General features: G+C 32.6%; 1 pseudogene; it reads right to left on the bottom strand.

Annotated features, from left to right (window-relative positions):
- Window positions 1–24151: 24151 nt before the first annotated feature.
- On the bottom strand, window positions 24152–26179 carry LOC110426524 (uncharacterized; annotated as a pseudogene).
- Between the last annotated feature and the right edge of the window lie 340 nt (window positions 26180–26519).

Raw genomic sequence — 26519 nt, 5'->3', positions numbered from 1 at the left:
TGCAACTTATTTCTAAATCGAGAGGAGGAACTAGTTCCTTTTTCCCATGAGAGTCCTTATAGCGACTATCCCTTTCTTTTTCTTTGAAGTTTTCTTTTTACTTTCTTTCTTCTTTTTAGTTGAGGGATCTTAAGTTTTCCTTTATTTCTTCGGAAGAAAAGATGGGGGATCATCACCTTCTCTTTTCCCTTTCCCTTTATTAGCAATTTTGTGCATGAAGGAGGTTTTAGCCATGGGATTATTTAAAGACGTGCACTTTAGGTTTCTTGGGTTTTAAAGAAAGAGAGAAAAATTGGAAGTTCTTGGGGCTTTGATTTTCTAGAAAATGGTTTGTTTAGTAGTTTGAAAGGTTTTAAAAAGAGTTTATTAACTGGTTACCCCACATTTTAAATGGGTGGTTTCTTATAGCACCTACCTAATTTTTTTTTTTTTGAAATTTCTTGTGTGATAGTTTTTCACTAACAGAGGTGCTCTAATCAATTAACATATATCGTAATTGATCATTGTCTCTCTTACTTAAATTTTTCAAGGAATCTATCATTTATTAACTGATTAAGGAAACTTTTAACTGATTAATAGTTCACTGACTTAGGTTAACTAGCTTAAGGCAATGATGTTTTAATTGATTAAAGGGGGTCCTTACTGATTAATATGAACCTCATTTCCTTTTTAATGTCCCTTTAACTAATTAAAACATTTCCTAGTCAATTACCTCGAGGAATGATCATCATACAGTATATTATTAAAAACATAATCAATTCAGCATACTTTAGACTTCATTAGTATAAATCATTCCTAAATCATTCCTAATTCTAAAAAATTATTCTTTACTTAATGGTTTTGTGAAAATATCAACCAATTGATGCATGGTGTCTACAAAGTTGATTTCAATATCTCCTTTAAGCACATGGTCTCTAATGAAGTGATGTTTAATTTTTATGTGTTTATTCTGGAGTGTTGAACAGAATTTTTGAAGATATTTATGGCACTCATATTATCACAATATATGAGAACTTTATGCATAGCCATCTAAAATCATTCAGTTGCTGCTTAATCTATAGTATTTGTGCACAACAACTACTTAGTGATATATACTCAGCTTCAGCAGTTGACAAAACAACAGAATTTTGTTTCCTTCAAGATCAAGACACAAGCATGTTTCCAAGGAATTGACAAATATTGCCAGTGCTTTTCTGATCAATTTTGCTACTAGCAAAATCAACATAAGAATAGCCAAAAAGATTTAAAAATGAACTTTTTGGATACCGTAAGCCTAAGCTTTAAGTATCTAAGAGATATCTAAAAAGTATTTTCACTACAGTCAAATGTGATTCTTTGGGACATGATTGGATCTTGCACATAAGCAAACACTAAATAGAATATTAGGTCTACTTGCAGTTAGATAAAGAAGTGAATCAATCATACCTCTATAGAGCTTTGAATCCACATTTTTTCCTTTATCATCTTTGTCAAGCTTTATGGAGGGACTCATAAGAGTTCCAATTAGTTCCATACTCATCCCACCAAATTTCTTCAACATTCCTTTAGTTTATTTTTCTTGGTTGATGAATATTCTATCCTCCCATTGTTTGATTTGTAGACCAAGGAAGAACTTTAGGTCTCACATCATGCTCATTTCAAATTCTCCCTACATTTCTTTAGCAAAATTCTCACATAGTCGTTCACTAGTAGCACCAAATACTATAACATCAACATAAATTTGGATTACAATCAAATCAGCTTTATTTTTCTTAATGAATAGAGTATTATCTACACTCCCCCTAAAATATCCTTTTTCAATTAAAAACTTAGAAAGTTTTTCATACCAAGCTTAAGGAGCTTGTTTCAATCTATATAGGGCTTTATGCAATTTATATACATGATTAATTTTATCAAATACTTCAAAATTAAGGGGCCATTCAACATATTTCTTTTTTGGAGTAAAGTTATTAAGAAGTGCACTTTTAACATCCATTTGAAATAATTGAAAATTGATAAAGCATGCATAGGCAAGTAAAAGTCTAATAGCTTATAATCTAGCTACCAGGGCAAGGTTTCATCATAATCAATACCTTCTTCTTGATTGATCCTTGAGCAACTAACCATGCCTTGTTCCTTACCACATTTCCTAATTCATCCAACTTATTCTTGAACACCCATTTTATACCAACAGTTGAATGGTTGGTTGGCCTTGGAAGTAGAACCCAAACTTTGTTCCTTTCAAATTACCCCAACTCCTTTTGAATAACTATCATCCAACTCTCTTCCTTTTCAACTTCCTCAAAGTTCTTTAGTTTTGTTGGTTCCAAATAAACGTGCTAGAGAGGGTGAATAGCACTTTTAGCTCTCACTGAACTTGATTTCTAATTGAGAACAAGTAGAAGGTCTATGATTAGAAGTTCGATGCAAGATAAAGGAATGATTTAACATAGAATGAAACTGAAAAATAAAATGGAGCAGACAATACACAAAGATTTATAGTGGTTAAGTCAAAGACCTACGTCCACTACCTTGATTGTTCAACCAAGGATTTTTCAAACCAAATTACTATAAACAGTGAAATTCTCAAGTTTCCACTAAGCTTTTACAATGGCTTTTCACAAGCTCAACCACAACCTTTAATAATATTTTTTTTCGAGATCAACTAAAACTCAAAACTAACTTTTCTAGGCTGAGTTAAAACCTATACACTCAATCAAGCTAACCCAAGCTTGATTAATTCCCTTAGAGTGACTCGCACAGTCTAAGTAATTAAGGAAAAAAGAAATAAAGAAGTACCTATGATCGCTAACCTGATCTGAATGGTACAAAGTGAAGTGCTTATCTCTATTACAAAGATTTGAGTGAAGTGCAGAAAATATGCAAAGAATTTTTGCTATTTTGATCTCTGTTTTTATCTTGGAAGCCTTCAAAAATGATTCATAGCCTTTGGGAGTGCCTTATATACTTGAAAAATCAACTCTGATGATTGTTAGACAAATTTTGACCTTTGAAAATAGTTTGGGGACATTTCTAGCCGTTAATCTTTCTTTTAGTGCTTAAATTCAAATTTTCAGATAGAATGCTCTTAGTCGACTAACATTGCTACTTAGTCGATTAAGTCGTTTATGTCTCTGAACCCAATATCTGGCAATAAGCTCTTAGTTGGCTAACAATACTTCTTAGTCAATTAAGTCGTTTCTGTCTTTAAACTCAATTTTTGGTAGTAAGCTCTTAGTCAACTAACACTGTCACTTGATCGACTAAGTGTTCTCCGTTTCACAATCCGCTTGAACCTGCCAACTTCTCTTTTGAATTTTATCCAACCAACTCCCTTGATTATCCAACAAAGAGGCTTCTATTTTTTTGCTCAATTGTAGCTTTTTATTCTTATTAGTTTTGATATTTACTTTTGAATGATTAATATATTATTTAACATTTATTTTTGTCCTGCACACTCAAGTAGAAAAGTTAGACATAGATAAATGAAAATGTTTTATTATCATCAAAAACTAATGGAGCCAACAGGTTCCACTTATGATATGAAGGCAAAATACTCATAAGCTTTTCTTAATCCCTTTCTAGTTTTGACACCTTTTGAAGGATCACCAATGATTAGTTCTTGAGGATGATTTCTTACAAATCTCTAGCTTCAAGGAAGATCATTGTGCTATTTTTCAGTTCTTTGCAAGTCTTTTAATGGTGGTTCATCATCATCTTTCTCTTTTGAGCTCTCTTCATGATTTTTTTTTGTCATCCAAGCTCATCTTCTCCATTTTTTCCTCAATGTCATCTACATCATCATTATTAAACACTACTTTCTTTTGTGTAGCATTAGTCTCATAAAAAGCAATGTGAATTGACTTTTCTATAACTAGAGTTCTTTTATTAAACACACTATATGCTTTAGAGTTCAACGCATAGCCTAAGAATTGTCTTATCACTCCTAGCATCAAACTTTCCCAATGTGTGTTTTTCATTGTTTAAAACAAAACATTTGCATCCAAAACTTCTTTAGTGGGAAATGTTTGGTTTTTTTTCCTTCGTAAAGCTCATAGGGGGTTTTAGAAATCATGGCCATAATGGAGACTCTATTTAGAATATAAGCTGCAGTGTTCATAATTTCAGCTTCAAAAAACTTTGGCAAGTTATGCTTATAAAGCATTATTCTTGCCATTTCTTTTAAAGTCCTATTCTTTCTTTCAACAACCCATTTTGTTGTACAATTCTAAGAGTAGAAAAATTGTGATCAAAACCATTTTCATTACAAAAAATTTCAAAATTATCACTTTCAACTTCATCACCATGATTACTCCTAACACTAACAATGGTAAAGCCTTTTTCATTTTGAACTCTTTTACAATGTTTAACAAAGATTGGCAACATATCATCTTTATGAACAATAAAATATACCCATGTATATCTAAAGTAATCATCTACAATAACAAAGCTATATGACTTGCCTCCTAGACTAACAACAATGATTGGTCCAAATAAGTAAACATGTAATAATTCAAGTGGCCTAGAAGTTGATATGACTTTCTTAAATTTAAATGAACTTCTAACTTGTTTCCCAAATTGACATGCATCACAAACTTTGTCATTTTTAAATGATATCTTTGATAGTCTAATGACTAAGTCTTTTTTCAAAAGCTTTGAAATAGTGTGCATACTAGCATGTCCTAGTATTTTATACCATAACCAACTATCACATACATCATTGGCAATGAAACAAGATTCACTAGACTTAATCCATCAAAGAACATAACATTCATGTTCTTGATTCTTTTTCCAATGAATGCTACTTTGTTAATGTTAACATTAATCACTTGACATCCATGGGGATCAAAGCATATTCTAAAGCCTTTATCACAAAGTTGACTAATACTTAATAAATTATGTTTTAAACCTTTGACCAATAATACATGCTTGATTTGAGTTTGAGATGTGTTACTAATGGTTCCAATTCTTTGGAAAACACCTTTGGAGTCATCATCAAAGGAAACATCACCACTCTTGTTTCTATTAAGCTTGACAAACAAGTTCTCATTATAGGTCATGTGCCTTAAACAACAACTATCCAAGAACCAGGACTACCATTCCTTTGGTTGAGCTTGAAAACATTGATCCTTTTGTCTTTGCTTACCTACAATATAGATTTTCAGTTTTTCTTTAAAGATACCTATACTTTGATGGGTCATTGGGGATTAGCCATCACATAGGATTCTTTAAGAACCCAAACCAACTTGGTTTTAGGAAGATTTCTATCATTATGATAATAATCATAGGACATATAACCTTTCTTACCACATACATAACAATGACATGAGAACGCATTCATTTTCCTTATAGGTTTTGCATTTTGTTTAGGCTTTTCTTCACTTTTTGATTTTAGTTTTGATCTTTTTTTTTTATTTCAAATTAAAGTGTAACATTTTCATCAACAACTCTCTGTAATTTTAAATTTTTGCTTTCCAATTCTAACTTCAATAATTCAAAATCAATTTTGGACTGTTCAAGTTCAATTTGAAGCATACTTCTTTGATCGAAAATAGAGTTATACTCATAAGTAATTTTTTCTAATTCTTCATTTACTACTACAACTTTTTCTCTCATAGTTTTATATTTCAAAGCAAGTTTTTCAAATTCAGCATATAGGCAATCATTTTCATCTTGCAGATATCATAGGATATCACATGAATTAGATGTTGCCTTAAAATCTTCTTCTTTTTCTATCAAGCAAAATTTTGCTTTTTCTTTTAATTTTTTTATCTTTTTCTTTTTTTGAGCTTGAATAGTCACTATCGGATCATGTTGTTGCCACCATTATTTTTTTTTCTTAATCCTTTTTGAAGATTTTTCCTTCAGTAATGGACATTCAAATCTGAAATGTTCTAGTTCCTTATATTGAAAGCAAACCATCTCATAATTATTGTTGAGATCACTCTTGTGCTTATTTTTAAAAAAAAAAACCTTGGTGTTTCTTATAAGTTTTCCTTCCAAATCTTCTACCCTTTTATACCATCAGCTTTTTAAACCTTTTGGTCATTAGTGCCAATTCTTCTTCATCATCATCACTTGATAATTCATCTAGTTCTTGCTCAAGAGTACTAATCTTTAGTGAAAAATTTTTTCTTTTGTCTTTGGCTTCTTTATTTCTTTCCTCTTCCTCTTCCTTTATTTGAAGTTCATGTGTGAAGAGTGAGCCACAAATTTCATCAAGTGTGACCACATTGAGATCCTTGGCCTCTCGGATGGTAGTGATCTTGGGTTTTCAGCTTTTTTGGAGCCATCTAAGTAGTCTTTTTACTAACTCATGTTTAAGGATGGTTTTTTCAAATTGATTGAGCTTGTTTGTAATATTGGTAAACCTATCAAACATGGTAGAGATATCTTCACCCAATTCCATTTTGAACATTTCACAATTAAAGGTGAGTAATGAAATTTTAAACTCCTTTAGTTGTGAAATCCCTTCATGAATGACTTTGAGTTTTTCCCAAATCTCTTTGGTTGTAAAACAACAAGAGATTTTGTTATATTCTAAAAGGGTCAATGCACAATGAAAGGTGTTGATAGCTTTAAAGTTTGTTTGGACTTTTTTAACTTCAGCTTCAGTCCACTTAGTTCTTAGCTTAGGTATTTTCTCACTTGTCACAAAACTAGGTGAGGTGGGAACACAGGCTCCTCTTATGATCACATCCCACATTTCATAGTCATGGGCTATAATGTATATAGACATTCTAGTACTCCAATAAGCATAATTTGATCGATCAAATAAAGGAGTCTTATTTGTGGATTGATCTTCAACAATAATAGATTTTTGCAAAGCTATATGGATCTCTTCTAAGTATGTTAAGCCTTAAATTGAGGGTTTGACTCTGATACCATTTATTGGTCCCGTTAGAGTGCTAAAAGGGAGAGAATAGCACTTAAAATTTTTTGGTCAACCTTTTAGAAGTTGTAGAGTTTTTAATCAGCTCGATGAAGGAACGTATAAACCTTGTTTGAATTAAAAGACACCAAGTAAGGAAGGGTAGAAAGAAGTGGACAAAGCAAGAGTATTTACTGTGGTTCAATCCCCTTGACTTACATCCACTACCTTGATCTCCCAATCAAGGATTTTCAATCCAACTTCACTATGCTAGTGTAATTAATAACTTCTACCAAGCTTTTACAAGGTCAACTTGTAACCCAAACTCTATTTCCTTACAATGACTTTTTGGAGTGCTTTCCATACTCTAAATACTCAAGATAAAGAAGAAGAAAAAGAATAACAAGAAATCTTTACAAATCTGGAAAGATTACAAGCAAACTTAAACACTTTTTCTAAAGTAAGAATGAAGAACAAGTGTTTTTAGTGAAGGATATTTGACTTTTTGCTCAAAATGGTTTTTTTCTCTTTCAATCTACCTTCTTTGACCATTAGAGCTTCTTTTCATACTTGGGGAATCAGATTTTTCTGTTGGGGAAGTTTCTAGCAGTTGGAGACAACTCTAATGTCATTCTAGCCTTTATTTTATCCTCTAGTGTTTAAATTCAAATAGACAAACAAAGTTCAACTAACTAGTAACAGGATACTTTAACCAATTACAGCTTCTCTACATTGCATTATCTTGCTACTATGTACTCTGCATTAACCAATTACAAGAGACTCTAACCAGTTAAAAGATCTTTGTCTTTAAGCTTCTTTACTTCAGTAGATTTCCTTTAATTGGTTAACTCTCTCCCCTTAACTGATTAAAGCTTCACGTTCTTCAGCCTTTACGGGTTAGCACAAACTCTAATCAATTATAAAATTTCTAAATTTGAATTTCCTCATTTTGGTTCCTTTCAACTGTCAGACATATTTCAAATTCGAACTTTGGCACTTAGAGGTTCTTCAAGTCTTGTGCTATAATCGATTAACACACATCTATTTTCCTTTGTCTAGCACATTTTTAATCAGTTAAGCCTAGTGATAACTAATTAATGTTTTTCTGTTTTGCTTCAACTTGTATCCTAGTCATTCCTTAACTGATTTTGGCTTCTTCTTAATCAGTTACAAACATTCTATCTTTGATAACTAATTTCATTTTTCTCACTTTAACTAACTAACTTATCTATTATATGATCTTGTCCTTAAACATAAATTTTATTGAGGAAGTTAACTTTATCCTGTACAATTAAATAGTGAAGTTAGACATTAATGAATGAGGAATGTTTTGTTATCATAAAAAACATACAGAGTTAATAAAGTTGTCTCGATACACCTTCATACTTAAGCTATTTCCTAAAGCACATGAAATAGTCAAGTCTCGATTCTCTCTTTCGAGGTATCGACACTGTAGGTTAGTTTAAGCCTTAAAACACATAATTAATCTTGAAATGCATAGCCTATTTGTCAATCAAAAGTATAGGATTTTTCATTAAGTCCTAATGCACTGAGCATTCAATATTTTGATCAGTAGCTTTTTCATATTAGGACAAGGATCATTCATAAAGATAACAACATCAAAAGTCATCTAGAAGATTAGTGAAATGGTTGATCATCAACATATATGTAAAGATTCATTTTCTTTATTATATATGTTCATGAATTCTCTATTAATGTAAGCTTTTGCTTGCCAAACTTAAACAACTGTACATCTTTCACATAATTTGAAATGCATCTAGCATAGCTATTAAGCTTGTCATGCTCTTCTTTATTAGCAAATGGCTTCGTTTCTAAACATTAAGATGGTTTCTAAGCAAATGTCATCCTTGAATCATGGACACTGCAAAATCACAATATCAAAATTAATCTGCTATAAAAATTGGCACCAAGATATAGTACATGCAAAGAGGTAACTATATATATGCACTCCATTATGAAATATTCTCTTGTAATTTCCAAGGAAGGTTTTCAATAATTTGAGAATATGTGTGTTATCCATATATATGACCTCATTTCATTTAAAGATTCATTGTAGGATAAAAATAAAATCAACAAACAACGATTATGATGATTTCAAGTTTGTAGGTCAATTATGGCATTCTCCTTTTCATGAAAATTTTCATAAAGGTACTCTTATTGTCATTGTGTTCCAAAGTTGTTCCACTAGTTTATAAGTTTTTATTTTCTCTCTTTAAAATTAATTTTGTATAAGTAGCAAGTGGCAAGTTATAGATCAAATTGCTGGGAAGGATTCTTGGGTTGGAAATCCTTTTTCTCAAGATAATTTTTTTTTTTGAAAGGTAATAAGTAGTACTTGTCAAGACAATTATCACCAATTTAGGGGAAAATAATGCCATAAAAAGGGTTAATAATAGATAGGGAAGAGAAAGAAATAGTATATGATTAAAGGCCAAGATCAAAGGTCCACAAGAGAAAATGGTTTTTAAAATATGAAGGCAACGAAAATCAAGTATTTGTGTAATAGAAATTTGAAGTGTATAAAAAAAAGAATAGTATTAATAATAAAGATTGTTTTTAGCTGTAACTCAAATAAAAGCCATTTATGTCTTTTATCTCTTTAAAAGAAGATAAAAGTGAGGATATATTGTTGCTTGAAATGAATTAATCTAATTATGAGAGAAAAAAAAAGGGAAAAAGAAAAGACAAAACAAGGGAAACAAAACTCAAGGGAAAAACAATAACAACCTTGAAAACCTGTTTCTTTTTCCCCTTTGTCTTTTGATTTTTGCTAATAGAAAATCTGCAATTATGCAACCATTATATCCCAACAAAGCATGGTAAAAATTCAACGAAAGTGAACAATTCATATCTATCATGTGAAGCATACTTTTGTGAAATGATTTTGGCCTCATTCAAGGCCGTGAGCTGAGTACGAAAGCAAAACTCCAGGAATAATCACATTAATGGAGGATTCATGAACATATATAATAAAGAAAATGAATCCTTACATAAATGTTTAACCTTTTCACTAATCTTTTAGATGAGTTCTGATGTGTAAAACTACATTCTTTATACAAACATAATGCTAAACAAAAAAATAAATAAAAGTACCAAATTTAGTTCTTGTATGATAGATTTTGTTCAATTTAGTCCCTGTACTACTAAGGTTTATTCAATTTAGTCCCTATACTCTATAATTTTGTTCAATTTACTCCTTACGACATGCCTCAAAATTTTTTTTGAGTCTACTATGTCATCGTTGCCCATCAACATGCCAATGCCATGTCATCTTTACATCATTAGCATTTCAAACCCACGTCGTCACCACATCATCAAAGTTTGACATGCCAATGTCACATCAACAATAGTAGAGCTCAAATTGGATGGCGTTAGAGGAAGGACTCGATTACACAAAATATCAAATTAGAGGTATGAAATTAATCACTTTCGGGATAGAGGGACTAAATTGACAAAAATCATATAGAACATATGGGGTACTTTGACCCTTGAATTACATAAATGCTTCCCTCCCCCTATTTAGTATATTGTTGCACTTCCAAAAGCACTATGACAAAAACCTCAATAACCTTAGTAACCTTTACATTTATCAAAAATTAAGTTAATGCCGTATGAGCTAACATCCTCTTACATTACTAGAAAATAAGGTTTATCGATAGAATTTATTACGTCGGTGAAAATTCGTCGATATGTACTGTTGGATTACCAACCACTTACCAATGGAAGAGAGGCTAAGAATGGATTGACCAAATTTACCGACAAACGTACTTCAGTTTGTAATTGGTTAGTAACATGTTGGCAGTAATTATGTTTGGAAGGTGGGAAAAAGATCGACTAAACACTTTGGTCAACAATGACCATACCAACCAAATATGCTAACAGAAATTGCCAGCAAATATTCTATTGAGAAAGCTATGATTATAGCAACAAAATTAGCAACGAAAGTTTAGTTGGTGTACTTGTAGTTCCCTTTGCAAAGTTCGTTGATGGATCTATTGACGGAATTTTCTTCAGTATCTAGGTTCAGGCTTATCGAGGGAAAATTTTGTCTATAATTCTAAATAAAATGCTTAGGGTTTTCTTTTTGGGCATTTCTCCTTCGGGCATTTCTCCTTCTCCTTCTTTCTTTCCTCAGATCTGCTTTTCCCTTACAGGCCACCCTTAACCCTCCTTATTTGACATCGATGGACAGCTCCCTCCCTTAATTGGACACTCTCTGTCGTAGACCCAATTCCGATCAAACTCTCCCGAGCTAACGGCCCACGGTTTCCTCCCGTGACCTAGAGCCTCCCTCATTCACTAGTGAGGATTGACATGTAGAGGCAGTCAACCACCTTCACTCCTCTCTGAGCTTGAATTTCATACTGATTGACTACCCCTTCCCTCTGTCCAGAGTTGAATCTAATGCTGACCACCCCTACCTTTCCTTACCAACTGCCTCCTCTCCTGTCGGGACGAGTAAGGCTATTTTTTTTATTTGCTTCAATTTTTTTTTATTAATCCTATTGCTAATTTTGCCTTTAATTTAGTGGATTGAGTATGTTGTTATTTTTGTTGTTATTTTTATTATTATGTGAAACTAGTTGAGCAAATAAGTTGGATGGATCAGAGTTACTTGTTAATTGATTGTGGAGTGTGGGGGATTACGTTGCTGAATTGAGTTGAAGATTTTTTATTTGTGCTTGTTTATTGATTAGAAGTCATTACTTAATTATTGAGTTTGGTTGTTGTATAGAAGTAAGAAGCTATTGCTCTGTTGTTTTGGATTGTGGTGGTTGGTTTTTAATTTCATTATAAATTTCATGTACTATATAGATATAATTTTTATTGATTTACAAGAACAAAACTTAGATATATATATATAGGGTTATAAATTATATATAATGAAAATTTGAAAAAAATTTTAAAAAATAATGATAAATTATTTTGATGTACCATATATACAAAATTTACTACATGATGCATAATCCAAAAAATAATAAATAATTTATATATGTAATAGTGTATATATAATGATAAATTGATGTACCATTTGCGCTTAATTTATAATGATTTACATTAATAAAAATTATATATATGTATATAACTTTTATAATGATAAATTTGAAACTTTTACAAAAAAAAATAATAATGATAAATTTAATGTACTATATATACAAAATTTTTTATTGTTGTACAATAACAAAAATTATGAATGGAAAAAATATTAATAAGAAATAGATTATGTATAGGGTTATAAATTATATATAATGATAAATTTGAAATCTTTTTGAAAAATATTAATGATAAATTTGATGTAGTATATATGCATAATTTTGATTGATTTACAATAGCAAAAATTATATATGTATATATATATATATAATGAATGTGACTAAATTCTTTTAATAAGATTAATAATTCTAGTAATTAATTAATAATCAATTTTTACTATCTCATAACGAACGACTTCATATGTCTATTACATTTTTCAAAATGGAACAACATCAGAGTTAGATGTAATCTCGAGTGGATTGAAGTAGATTTCTTAGGACAAAATTTGTGAATGGCGTTAAAAAATTTATTTCATTTGCCTTTGATCAACCTAGATATGGAAGTGGGAATAACATTAGATGCCCTTGCTCTCGGTGCATGAATAGCAAGTTCTTAACTACTAATAAGGTTTGGAAGCATCTATTTCATAAAGGTTTTACCTATGCATACACAATATGGGATTCACATGGTGAATCATTTCATGTCAGAAAATTATCAGGACATTTTGTTCATGATCATGTCGAAGAAGTAGTGTATTGTACCAGAGTAGAAAATCTTTATGCTAAAATGGTTATGAATGCTTTACGTCCAGATTTTCAATCCAATGTTGGGAATGAAAATGAAGGGACTATTCATGAAGATCCAAATCCAAACGCTGCAACATTTTTTTCATTGTTAAATGATGATGATTCAGCTTTGTGGTCCGAATGCACTAATCACACAAAACTATTAGCTATCTCCCAATTATTGAATGTGAAGTCAAAGTTTAACATGAGTGAGACATGCTTTACTCGTGTGATGCATCTAGTGAAGGAGATGTTGCTATCGGATGAAGCATTATCAAAGAACTTCTATAAAATGAAAACACAATTGAACAAACTTGGGCTTAGTTATCAAAAAATTCATTCATGCAAGAATAATTGCATGTTGTTTTCTAATGAATCTTTCGAGTTGTCTTATTGTTCATACTTTGGTCATCCTCGATATAAACCAAATAAATCAAAAAGAGAAAGGGTTAAGAAAAATTCTTATAAGATTCTACGATGCTTTCCACCCATTCTTAGATTACAGAGACTTTATATGTATAGAAAACTAACAAAACACATGACATGGCGTGCTACACACCACTCCAATGATAAAGTGCTTAGACATCCTATTAATGGTGAGGTTTGGCAACACTTTAATTAGATCCATCCGTCTTTTACGAAAGAGCCTCCCAACTTCAGACTCGATTTATGTTTTAACGGTTTCAATCCATTTGGTGTAGTGACCAAATCATACTCTATTTGACTAGTAATTCTTGCTGTTTATAACTTACCTCCATGGATGTGTATGAAGCAACCATACATCTTTCTGAATATGGTCATCCCGGGGAGTAGAAGTCTTGGACAAAATATAGATGTTTTCTTGCGACCTCTGATAGATGAGTTAAAAGTTCTATGGGACGAAAAAGTTGTCACATAAGATGCCTGTGCAAAACAAAATTTTATTCTATGAGTAATACTCTTATGGACCATTAATGACTTCCTTACATATGTTATGTTGACTGAGTAGAGCATTCATGGACATTTATCATGTCCTATTGCATGGAATATGGGAAGAGTTTCATCTTACAGTATGGGAAGAAGCCTTGTTTCTTTGATTGTCATCGACAATTCTTGCCAATGGATCATCCATTTCATCGTCGAAAAGATAAATTTAAAAAATGTGTTGAAAGGGATTCTCCAATTCCTCGTTTATCTAATGTTTAAATTTTGGAATAACTGGATGCGATTCCTAATATCACGTATGGAGTAAAGTTTGGTAACCATAAGTTACTGGAGTTTTGGGCAAACCCATAATTGGATGAAGAAAAGCATTTTTAGGGAGTTACCACATTAGAGTAAAAATCACATTCGTCATAACTTGGATGTGATGCATATTAAGCGTAATGTCTTTGATAATATATTCAACATGATGATGAATGTTATGGGAAAGATGAAAGACAATATAAATGGCAAGATTTGGAGGTATGTTGTAGGCAGCCAAAATTGAATTTAATTGCACATATGGTAAACTGTGTAAACCGAAAACCTTTTACACTTTAACTAAAGAGCAAAAAAAAGCTGTGTGTTTATAAGTGAAACAATTATGACTGCCAGATGGTTTTGCCTCTAATATTCTGAATTGTGTGAATGAGCAAGATTGCAAATTTTATGGGATGAAAAATCATGATTGTCATGTTTTCATGCAACGTTTGCTCCCAATTGCATTCTACGATATGGTTCCTCACGCTATTTGGAATGCAATTATTGAGATCTCACATTTCTTTCATGATATCTATGCAATCAAACTATGACTTGATCATATCAATGCATGGGCAGGAAAAATTGTGGAAACAATATGCAAATTGGAGAAGATATTTCCCACTAGGTTTTTCAACTCAATGGAACATTTGTCGATCCACTTGGCCTACAAATCTAAGGTTGGAGGACCAGTCCATTATTGATGGATGTATCCCTATGTGAGGTTTTAGGAGCCACACATGTAATTTAGTTATTATTTTAGGGTTAATATTTTAATCTAATAATCACATTGATCTTCAGGTTCTTGCATCATCTAAAAAATTCATAATTGAGCATTTGCGGAAGGATCCATTTATGAAGCATATCTCATTGAGGAAATATCAACATTTTGCTTGATGTACTTTGAACCTACCATCCCAACAAGAATGATGATGGCAAAGACTTTGATGCATCTGGTCGTCTTTTGGTTTTCACCCATCCTAGCCAACCTTTAGGTTCATTCGAGAAATAGCAATACCTAGAAAATGATGAGTTCTATGTTACAAAACTATATGTGCTTATGAATTGCGACGAGATATTCCCATGCATTGAGTAAGTTTAAGTCGATTTTAGGTTTAGAAAATTATGTAAAGTTAATGGTATTAATTCACTATAAGTTCCTCCTATGTCTAGGATGTTCGATGAGGTGGTGAAAAAAGAACGATATGGTATTTTTGAGAAAGAATTGGAGAAAATTTGTGACGTAATTTTTCGAAATTGGTTTAAATAATATGTAAGTTATCATTTATCAATCTAAATGTAAGTGTTAAAATAACACTTGAAATAATTATATGTCATGTCACTTTCTTGTAGGTGGCTCAAAATGTGAATCAAATTGATTTTTATTTGGTCGACATGTCACACGGTCCTAGTCATGTGGCGATGTGTTACAAAGGTTACTATGTGAATGGATACAAGTTCCATACTTTGGAACTTGGAGAAAATCATTCAACAATGAATGGGGTGTTTGCATCAAAGGAAATTGTTATTCTGAATATGAAGTTGTGTATCAAGAAGATGAATACATATCAATACACGATTTGATCATCTTTCAAATGACCTTGACAACAATACAATTCTTGTTAATGGTGAATACGAAAAGGTCAATACGTTTGTTGAGGTTGAACATATTAAAGAATAGGATAATGATGAAGGAGTTAAAGGAGAAGACAAAGAGACAGAGGAAGATGCAAAAGAAGATGATGATAATGAAAGAAATGATCTTGAAGATAAGAACTATGAAAATGAGTTTGCATGTTCAGATGATGATTGAGGGTTGATTTTTTTTATATATATTTAGATCATGTAAAAATGTTGACATGATGTACTTTTCTATGCTGATTTATGTATATAAGTCATTTTGTTTAAACTATCAGGCATAATTAACATCTTTTTAATGATCGTGGAATTACATTTATTAACAGTACTTAATATTAATGATTATGCATTACATTTATTGTTAGTTCATAATAATGGTTAGTTGTTAATGTGATGACAGATTTTTGCATAGTCATGGTTAAATATAAGATTACTGCTGGTGCTTGAGCACAGTCAAGTGGCATAGGTAATTTACCTATGCACCCTTCAATTCCACCTACTCAATCTTCACCACTAGCTGTGCAATCGCCGATGCCACCTCAGTCATCAATACCAAAGATGTCCACACCAGCAGCAACTCCATTTGATCTAGAGGAAACACGCTAACTTAGACTATTGCCACAAGTGCGTCAAACTTTGTATCACAGTCTAAGGGTCGAGGGCTTAGTGTAGGCTGGACAACTTTTACCAATTTAGATTGACAAATACTTTTGCATCATGTTGGAGAAAGGTAATTTATAGTTATTAGCTTATTTCATTATATGTAGTAATTTCATTAATGTGTTTTAATAAAGATGTATTAATTTTGTAGTACCTTTACGAAGATTAGAGTGACTCCAACCATCACGAGAATAATCAAGAGTCACTTCATTGGGCCTTGGCTGATATGGAAGTTAATTCCTACCGTTATGAAAGATGCCATGTGGAATAAATTTGAGGTGCCATATTTTTGTTGTATATTTATCCAGGTTTCCTTTAACAATATTGATATAAATATTCATTACTTACGTAGGAGTCTTTTACGTGGGCTGATGCTGATGCTTCAATGATCTGCAGCATATGGGAAAAGATTTGCAAAGATCAATTAAAAGATCTATTAGCAGATGAGCGCAAGAAAGCTAATAAAGACGTCAACACTCATCATGATCTCCTCCTGACTAAAGGGCAGGTGCGCCCATTGATCACTGCAGAGGTTTGGGACCAACTAGTCAATAATGTCTAGGCCACACCAGAGGGGCAGCGACGATCCACGAAAGCCAAGCAAAACCACCTAATAGAGAAAAACGATAGCATAGCAAAGTGCACAAGGGGTTCTTTACCTTTTACTTTACATTAGAAGAAAATGGTACGTGTTCTTAACTCATAAAGTCAATAATGTGAGCATTTTCATATTGTCATTGTATTGTTGACGACTATGAAGCAAAGCCATGTATATGTTTTGACAATATGTTTGCTTTTTTCTGAGTGTGTTATGTGTTGTTGTTGTTTTACGATTTTAAAACATGCTGTCATTGGGTTGTTGAAGATTGCGGAAACATGCATATTGATGATCATGCATTTTTTTCTTATTGTGATTGCAATCTGAGATGCTGTAAAGACCAACAGCATTCTCTAAGGATTTCGAGTGCACTCGTAACTGATAAAATGGTACTGAAGAGTTTGTCGACAACAAGTTAAAGACTGTTATTGTAAGTAATAGAAATGAGTTAGCTTATTTTAATTATATTATTGAATATATGTATATGTTCCTTAACAATTTCATTAACATATAATGTCATTTCTTTTCTATTTGTAAGAATCATATACATCTGCTATATTGCAAAAGTACGATCATAATCTATCATCCCAATCGGAGTTTGATCCAGCAGCATGGTCTAAGGCAATTGGAGGGCTAAAAACCACTCGGACCCATGTCTATGGGTTTAGCACCAGGATGCGACCTACTACATTATTTGCTCTAATTGCGACATTTGAGTCTACTTGTGATCCGATGCCTTCTTCTGTTGCTGCACAAGTTTCATCATCTGAATTTGAGGACTATCAAGATATGAAGACCGATGTGAAGGAGTTGAAGACTAATGTATCCGATATTAAGTCCATTATAGAGGTTATCTTTTAGAGGCTTCCAAATCTAGCTGTCCAGTCTTCGTCATCACAGCAATCTCTAATGTTTTTCATAGACTTTGAACATTTTTTTTTATTTTCAAAATATTTGGGGTGTTTTTTCCATTATATAATACGTTTGGAGTAATTTTTCAAACAAAATTATTACTTTAAATATATTAATATTATTATTATTCAATATAAGAAACATAAAAATATTAAAATACATATAATTAACTACTGCAGATGAATTACTGACAAAAATCTTTCAATACCAATGTATTTTATTTATTTTTACCAATGGAATAATACCCATTACTGATGGAATAAGTTAAAAATTTTACTTGCTAATTCCGTTGGGAATTCCATAGGTAATCCATCGATAAATTACCGATGAATCTTTTTATTGAGATATCCGTCGGTATTGCCAACAGTAAAATTTTCGATCGGTAACTTTCCTGATTGAAATTACCAACGGATTTTTGACATCATCGATAAATTTTTTGATCGACAGATTAGATTTTTTATCGACTAAAATTTTAGTCAGTGATATTTTTGACGAAATTTTAAAATGTCGACAAAAAATTATTACCGGCGACGGTATTTTCAATTGAGTAATGACAGATTTTTCCATTAATAATTCTATCCGTAATTGATATTGCTAACGTAATGCACACCTTTACCAACAGATTTTTCTGTTGGTAAAATTAGATTTTTTAATAATGTTATTGGTTGCATTCATTACACCAGTTTTGAGATACAGAGATTAAATTGATAAAAATCTCATAATATAAGGACTTATGAGGTGCTTTGACCCTTGAGTTACATGAGTGCTTCCCTCTCCGTATTTAGTACAGTGGTGCATTCCAAAGCTCTATGAATAAAATCACAATAATCCTGGTAACCTTTACATTTATCTGAAAATATGTTAATGCCTTATGGGATAACAGCCTCTTGTTGGCTGCATTCATTACACCGGTTAGCATGTATGTGTCGCTGGAACTCATCTACGGACTTTTAGCAAGATCACAAACTCTCTCTAGGATCCTCTCTCTCTCTCTCTCTCTCTCTCTCTCTCTCTCTCTCTCTCTCTCTCTCTGTGTACCATCTTCTAATCCAAACTTGCTCTTATTCCCCCATATTCTCTATTTTCACACTTTGCTCTATCGTCTGCCACAGCATTTGGTACTTGAAGATCTACTTCAATCTTACAATCTCTGACTCTCAGAACACCGATCCTCTTTTATTTATTTGTAACATGACTCTCAGTGCTTTTCTCCATATTGACTTTAAATAAACCACCTCTTCCTATTACAGAAAAAAAAAAAAAAAAACCTTCACGCTTATCAATTACAATTTGGAATGTGGATTAATTAGGATTATTAGTAGAATTTTGAACTCCCCCATTTGTCCTGTACAAAAATGATATGACTCTTCCCTCAAATGTAGGTCCGTAGGGCAACCTCACTTTTTGCCAATGAACAAATCTGGTACCGCAAGAATAGATGGCTTGACATGAAAAGAGAACTGTATCAATCAGAAACCCTTGGTTCAAAGGGCATAAGGAGTTGATTCGTGCATAAAAGGACAGTGGAGTTGGGAACAAGTGGGCTACCACTCTGGACCAACTTTTCATTATTAGGGACAAAACAGTTGATGAAATTAAGCTGAGGGACATTGGACCCCCATTGTTATGAAGTCCGATTTAAATGTTTCCCTCATGAATCATGATTTTAAGGGGTTTTTTTTAGCCTTAGTTATTGAAAAGGCTTAGCTAGGCTAAGTGAAGACCTTTCACAGATTGACATATACTGTCTCCATTGATTTAATTTCCATAATTGCGTAAATACTATAAATTTAACCCATATTTTTGACTATTTAATTTTGTGGCGGATAGTTAGCTAGAAGGCCTGTCGGTAAGAGCTGTCGGTAAAAGCCGTGTTTGCTGTTGGCCTCTTTCGTCAGAAATATAATATGTTACTAGTGCGTGCGTGTATATATATAAAAGATGACTTGCTGTGTTTTGTGCCTGCTCCTCAGATCATTTTATAGGTACTTTTTGTTTTCTTCTTTAACATTTCTAAAATTCCCTTTTGAGGTTTTCTTTGTGTTTCCTTAATCAGAATAAACGAACGATCCCATGTAGTCCCAAAGGACTTGAGATAAGAGAGAGTTGGAGCCACATGATTTTCATGAATAACTTATGTACATAATTTGAAAGTAAGAAGAAAGAGTAATTATCTTATGATATGATTTATATATTCAAAAATTTATGATGAACCGATTAAAATTATATATCATATCTGACCGTATGAAGGATGGGTGTTCCTTCCTTCAACTCCAAAGCAGGGAAGGGCGTACATATAATCTCACTCTTCTGCTTGCATAGTTACTCATGAATCAAGTAATCACTTAAATGTTCCACTTAACTACAAGTCTGCACTACGATTGCATACAGTTTGGCTCATGTTTATTTTGAAAAACAATTCCATTATTTTGCAATGTTTGGTTTTTGAAAAATCGAATTGAATGCTCTTTAAAATCCATAAAATAAATAATTTATTTTATTAAAAAAATAATATAATATTTTTTAAAAAATCCAATTTAAATAGTTTTAAGTTTTCACCTTATGAACTGAAAATTTAACCGAACCAAGTAGGTTAATTCAATATCCAAACTCAAATTGACCAGCACGTAATAAAAAAAATTGAACTTATTCAAACCAAACGTAGTACTACAATCTAAATTAGTTTTGATTTTCTCAACCCTTTAAACTCGACAATGTTTAAAAATTTAGTGTTAAGGTTTTCTATAATTTTTGAATTTCTCAATAATCCTTAAAGAAAAGAAGACAAGTGTTTAAAATTATTGAATAAAAGAAATAAACATGACATGGAGCACGTGCCAAGTTATTTAAACTCATGATTTATTTTCATTAAAAAATATGAAAAAAAAAAGAGTTGTTAAAAAATCTCATCCAAGTTTTTGTTTATAAACACTGAGAATATATAACCAACACAAGTGATTAAATTTTTTAGTTTCTTGATAAAGGTCCATGAAAATATCAGGTATGGTCCGATAGGAGCTGGCAAGCAATAGCCACAATTGGAAGCAATGCTCGAGGTTCCCGTGAGCGAATTGATTGATATTGCGGAGCCCTACCTGGGAAAGGTTTTGTCCATTTGTTACCACTTGTTTCGATGAAGGGCCCTGTTCTGCCTTTCACTTTACAAGTCCAATTGTTTCTACTACATAACCGAATCATCAATCAATAATTTGTCTGGCGTTGCTTTCATTGTGAAATGATCTCTAGGCAATATGCATGTGTTGGTTACTATTCCCATCAAATTAAGTAGAGCTCGTGATTTGCCACTTGGTTATATTTTGATATGCAAACTAATTAAGCCCCCACTTTGCTTTGATTTTACGTAATGCGATTGAACACTGGGATGGAGCTTGGAGCGTGTAATGGTTAAGGATTATACCAGATTTGTCAATATAGTATAATTCAATGTTGAATTTTGTTATCATACACCAAAGTTAACCATGAAAAAGAATATGCCGTTTATGCCACCTTTCCAACACTTTCCATTTTTTCGTTAATTTTCAGAAATTAGATGGAAATTTCATAATGACCCACTTGTACATTTTTGTCCAACGTAAAGTACCATGTCATGATTTTTTTTAATTTTTTAAATATTGTAAATAAAACATTTCAAAGAAAAATTATTTTTCATCCTTAATGATTGTTCAGAAATCAACCAAAATAAAAAAAAAAATTGCGGCAAAATTGAGTATCCACCTAGTTGAAGTATTTTGAAGAAAAAAACTGTGTTATGAAAAATTTCTCAAGCTTTCTTTCATGTTGAGTCTTCACAAACATATTGTTGAAAACTGATATAATACATTCTTATATTTGCCCTTCAATATAATCATTTTAAATCTTTCTTAACTTCCTATCTTTGTCGGTTCTTCATTTTTTTTAATAAAAAATAATTTTTCATATATCGATAATGACGTTAGTGCATTATGTTGATTCAAGTCTTTAGCCTTAGATTAGACAGAATCAGTTTTTCATCTTAACATTTAATTTCTTCGAATTAGGTTCCATCTAGATGCTGCTAATCTAGGACGGATCGTGATTAATCTTAAGTACGGATAAAGTTTCACAACGAAATAAAGTTTATATAACTTTATTAATTTATAATTTCATTAAAATAAAAAAATGAATAAGATTCTTCTTTCTATCTTTTCTCATTTTAACAAGTGTGGAAAGATGATTTTTTTGCCAAAACATAATATCAAAAAACTTATTACAATTGCTTTTTTTTTAAAAAAAAATAACTTATTACAATCGATTTATATATATTTAATTAATGTTCTTATAAATGGGTGTACCTTATGCTTAAGTATATGAAAGTATACATAGTTACTTTGTCTTCTCCAATTAGAGTGAGGGAAAAAGTAAAACGTATTGAATTTATTATATATATATATATATATATATTGCTTTGCTCTTCTCAAATTTGACATTAAAAAAAAAACTAAAATAAGAAACTGGAAGAGAGTAGTACTAGGTAGATTGAATCCAAAATATGATGAAGAAATTAAGTGAAGGAGATCGAACCAATACAAAATGCCCACGTTCCACTGAATCGAGTTGGTCCCAAGACCAGGCAGTGACATAATCATTATAGTGGCTCTAACCATACCACAATCTACCGCAAAGAATAGCAGGTTTCGCCAGGGAAGAGCGTGGGATCGAACTAAACATTTTGATACTGAATTTGGTAGAAAAGGAAAAACAAAAAGTGAAAAAAAGAAAGAAAGTCTTTTGAATGCAATAAATGATTGATTCATGCACCCACTTTTCCTATAATGTACGTTAACATTAGATAAAACAATTTCTCTTAGCCGAAGATACATGCATTAAGGCTTTCTAATTAGTTTGCCATTCCTAGAGCTATTCGGCCCATCCTAATTAAAAGGATATTAAAATACATGTAGGAAAATAAAAGAAGCCTAGTCAAATGGCAACTTGCATCCCAGCAAGTGGCCTCGAGCCATCCGACTAAGTAATCTGTTGTCTGGTGGATGGGATCCCACCTCCATTATGTGCCCTAACCTAAAAACGAATTCAAGTTATAGCCTTCACTCTTAACTTAACTAATAGAAATTAAAGAATATAAAAACAGTACATTTGAGCTCTATACAATGCCTGTAGTAATTGATACACCATGCAGCTATTTTTGGTTTTATCAAGAATAAATTTTGGATAAGGAAAGATTCAAATCCCACCTTTTAAATTAAAAAAATACATTTCATTTATTATTGAACCAAATGTTTAATATGATTACAAAAATATTAGTTAATTCAAAAAATCACTTTTTTTTGTGCGAGGTGATGGAATGGTATAAGGGTTGGAGATGAATCCGGTATGTATATACACACATATATACATATAAACTATCATGGTGTATTTCTGCCTCTTCCTTTGCCAATCAGAGAGAATGAAAAGAGGAACAGCCAAATTTTTTCTTTTGTAGAGAAGAAAGTTGAGTTCATAATATGATAATGCTCTTTAAACAAAACAAAAACAGATTCTAGATTTTGGAATAATTTCTGACATATATATGTAAGGTAATCAGAGTTTCTGTATGTCTAATTAACTATGTGTACATAAGGCATGTCATGGCTTGGAAAATTATAATATTACAAAAATGTAACCATTACAACTATAGTTGAAGAGGAAAAAGAATTAAAAAAAAAGAAGAAAATAAGAAAAAGAAAAAGAAGATGAAGAAGAAAGTAAACACTACACTCGAGATATTCTCTAAAACAATATTCATTTCAAACTGGGTTTAGCCAAAACGCCTTTATCCCAAAAGGCGGCTGGAATATTGCGGAAGTTGTGGTTATTAGGTTTCGAGTAGCCACTATCCATCCATCCATCCATGTTTGACAACTTTTTTTCCACTAGCCTTTTGATGAATACCCTTGTGGAACAACTTGACCTTAGCTGACTAACTGGTCAAGAATGGTATACTCTTTCTACAACACAAACTAATCAAAAGAAGGAACGATTTTTTATGACAAAACTAAGTTTGAAGCTGTGTTCTTCCTTTCTTTTTCCTTCCTTTATTTTTAGAGAAAAGGTTTTTTTTTTTTTCAATCTAAGTAGTGTTATATATATATATATATATAATCATATATGATATATTCCATCAAACCAGCTAATATCATCCAGGCAGGAAATTAAGGTGTTAAAGTTAAAGTGACTTCTAGAGTTTATGTGTGTTTGTTTGCATAGCTGTACGTATTTTGTCTTGAAAATTTTTAGAGATTGCCATCAACTCTAAATAGCATTTTCATAGTATCAGTGTGGCAAAGCTATTATAGTAAATGGCAAAAATCATCCCAGCTGATATGTTCACCGACATGAACCAAGATAATGGCAACGAATTGATAAATATGCAGGCACCTTTCTGTCGCTTTCTCTTTTACATGCCAGTCAGCCCACAGTATTCATTCCGGCCCCTTTTAAAGTATAGAAGAATATCAAAGTGGGATAATATTTTATATATATATATATATATATATATATAATGTACAAACTTTTGCAGTATAGAGAAGAAACATGTACGCACTAGCTAGTAGGCTTACTGTATAGCCATCCTCTCCCTGGAGGGTAAAGCATCTTTTCATAGGACTACAAAATTGAGGATGAGCGAGACATTTCCTCCTCATGACAAGCCAAAAGCTAAAGAAAACGAACCCTAGAAAGTGTAACAACGGATAAAAGCTTTCCTGCCTTTCTAACATGCTTACAATTATAAAAGTTATACCATATACTAGATAACCATATATACTTGAAGTTATTTTTTGGGCGTGCACCAAAAATCCAGCTTGGTAATTAATTGATATATATATATGCCACAATCACAACATGTCATGATGAGGATATAAATATAAATATGAATGTACAGAAAATACATGACAGCATATTATTATATATAATTAATTCGTTCTAGAGTATTTGTAACGACAGTAAGCTAAGGTTATGAACAGAAGTGACGCATTCCTCTTTTCCAACCTCCACGGAATGCCAAGTTTGCTCACCTTTGATGAGCTTCCTACAAATCTTCCTCCTCGGGACCTGGAAAATCAACTTGAACCACTGGTTTGCTTTTAGCCCCCTAAGCCACAGTCTTTTCACAAATCCCCAGCAGCTCGTACTATGACATGCTTTTCACATTACTCCAAGCATAAGAGGCGTTTGGTTTGCAAGGGGTTAGGTTTTCTAAGCAGCCCATATATTCGAGAGTTAATTTTAAGTTTTTGCTCTCATGGGGCCGGGACCTATCTGTACTGGTAAGAGATTGAATGTGCTGGGTCCCAGATTTTCACACTCGGTTCTTGCACTTCGTGTAATTCTACATATCTTCAACTTCAATATCCTTTATGTTTCCATATGTCTGTGCCAGGAATCACTCAAAATCTCTTTTAAGACCATAATTTTGAGGCCTTTCAAACAGGCCCCAAGCCATAAGAAGTGACGAGGAAAAGCAATATCAAGCAAATTGCAACAATATCCATCGAGATATAGTATAGACATATATATATTTGTATTTCTTGCAACCCTAAGAATAATATCATCAGATTCATTCAATTAAGAAGACCATCATCATATATAAAATTTCAGACATTACATAAATTGAACCAGACATTAATGTACGTACGTATGTAAACACCCAAAGAGCAGCTGTAGACAAGGCCTAAGAAAGCTTACTCTATTTACATTTGATCAAAGGCTCCTTAGCGCATCAAGATTATTCATAAGAAAAGGCTCGGAGGCAAGGACCCTGTCAAATTCTCTAAGCATCTGGGGTGTAAAAACCTCGTCAAAGGTCTCAAAGGGGACATCGTGATGAGCCCTGGTGGGCTGCTCATGATGAACAACAGCTTGGTCTACTACTCTTGGGACCTCTTGCGCATGATCTTCAGTAGTGTTTTTAACGGCATCCGGGACCGTCTGATTGCTGCCGACGTCGTCGTCGTCGGTGTCGGTGAACTTGGTTGGGTCGGGCAATTCGGCATCTTGGCCAGTGAGTTCTTGCACTAGGGCCCTGAATTTTGAGGCACTGGTCTTCACCTTCATGGGGTTGGATATGTACACTACTTTGATAGCTTATTATTGTTTTTCTTCTTGGATTTGGCCTTTTTGGCTGCTTTGCTGTGCTGCAAACTGCCTAGTGAATTATCCATTCCAGGCTTAGAAACTCTACACCGGGAAAAGGCTACTGATTTTCAGTGGAAACGATTGTTAAGAAGGGGGAGTTTGAGGGAAAAGAAGAAGTTTCCGGGAAAAAGAAGATCAGAAAAGAGAGGAAAATAAAAATGGAGGAGAAGAGAGGAAAGAAAGAAAGTTGGGGACGTTCGGATGCAACCAATGGATACAAACAACAAATGAAGGCATATCAATGTACTAATCCAGACGCTACTCAAAGCGCGTTTCAACCACATTTTCCTTTCCTTTCAGGAAAATAAATGATTTGTCAGTGTCTCCATTTCTTTCACTCTGTCCGCATTATCATTTTTCTTTCTCTCAAGCAGGCACTCGGACTACAAAACCCTGCCCTTAACGACTCTCTACTTCCGTTTTGGGGCTAAACACAATAATTACTCTTTCTTTTTGGGTCCGTATCCCTATTCTAATCACTTATGTATCAATCATTTATTTTAAATATCTCCCTTCGTTTTTTCCTCACGTTTTTCTCGTGCTAGCTCCCAGGGGATGGCTTTTCTTGGGCATATTTGAGACGCTACTCCACGGTGTGTATGCTTTTTACTAGTTTGATACCAGTGGATGA

This window comes from Theobroma umbraticum, unplaced genomic scaffold, assembly GCF_002168275.2.
Source record: "Theobroma umbraticum cultivar Fairchild unplaced genomic scaffold, ASM216827v3 scaffold_89.0, whole genome shotgun sequence".
In the NCBI taxonomy this organism is placed as follows: domain Eukaryota; kingdom Viridiplantae; phylum Streptophyta; class Magnoliopsida; order Malvales; family Malvaceae; genus Theobroma; species Theobroma umbraticum.
Note: the sequence above shows the minus strand (reverse complement) of the source record. Positions and strands in the feature narration are given on the sequence as shown.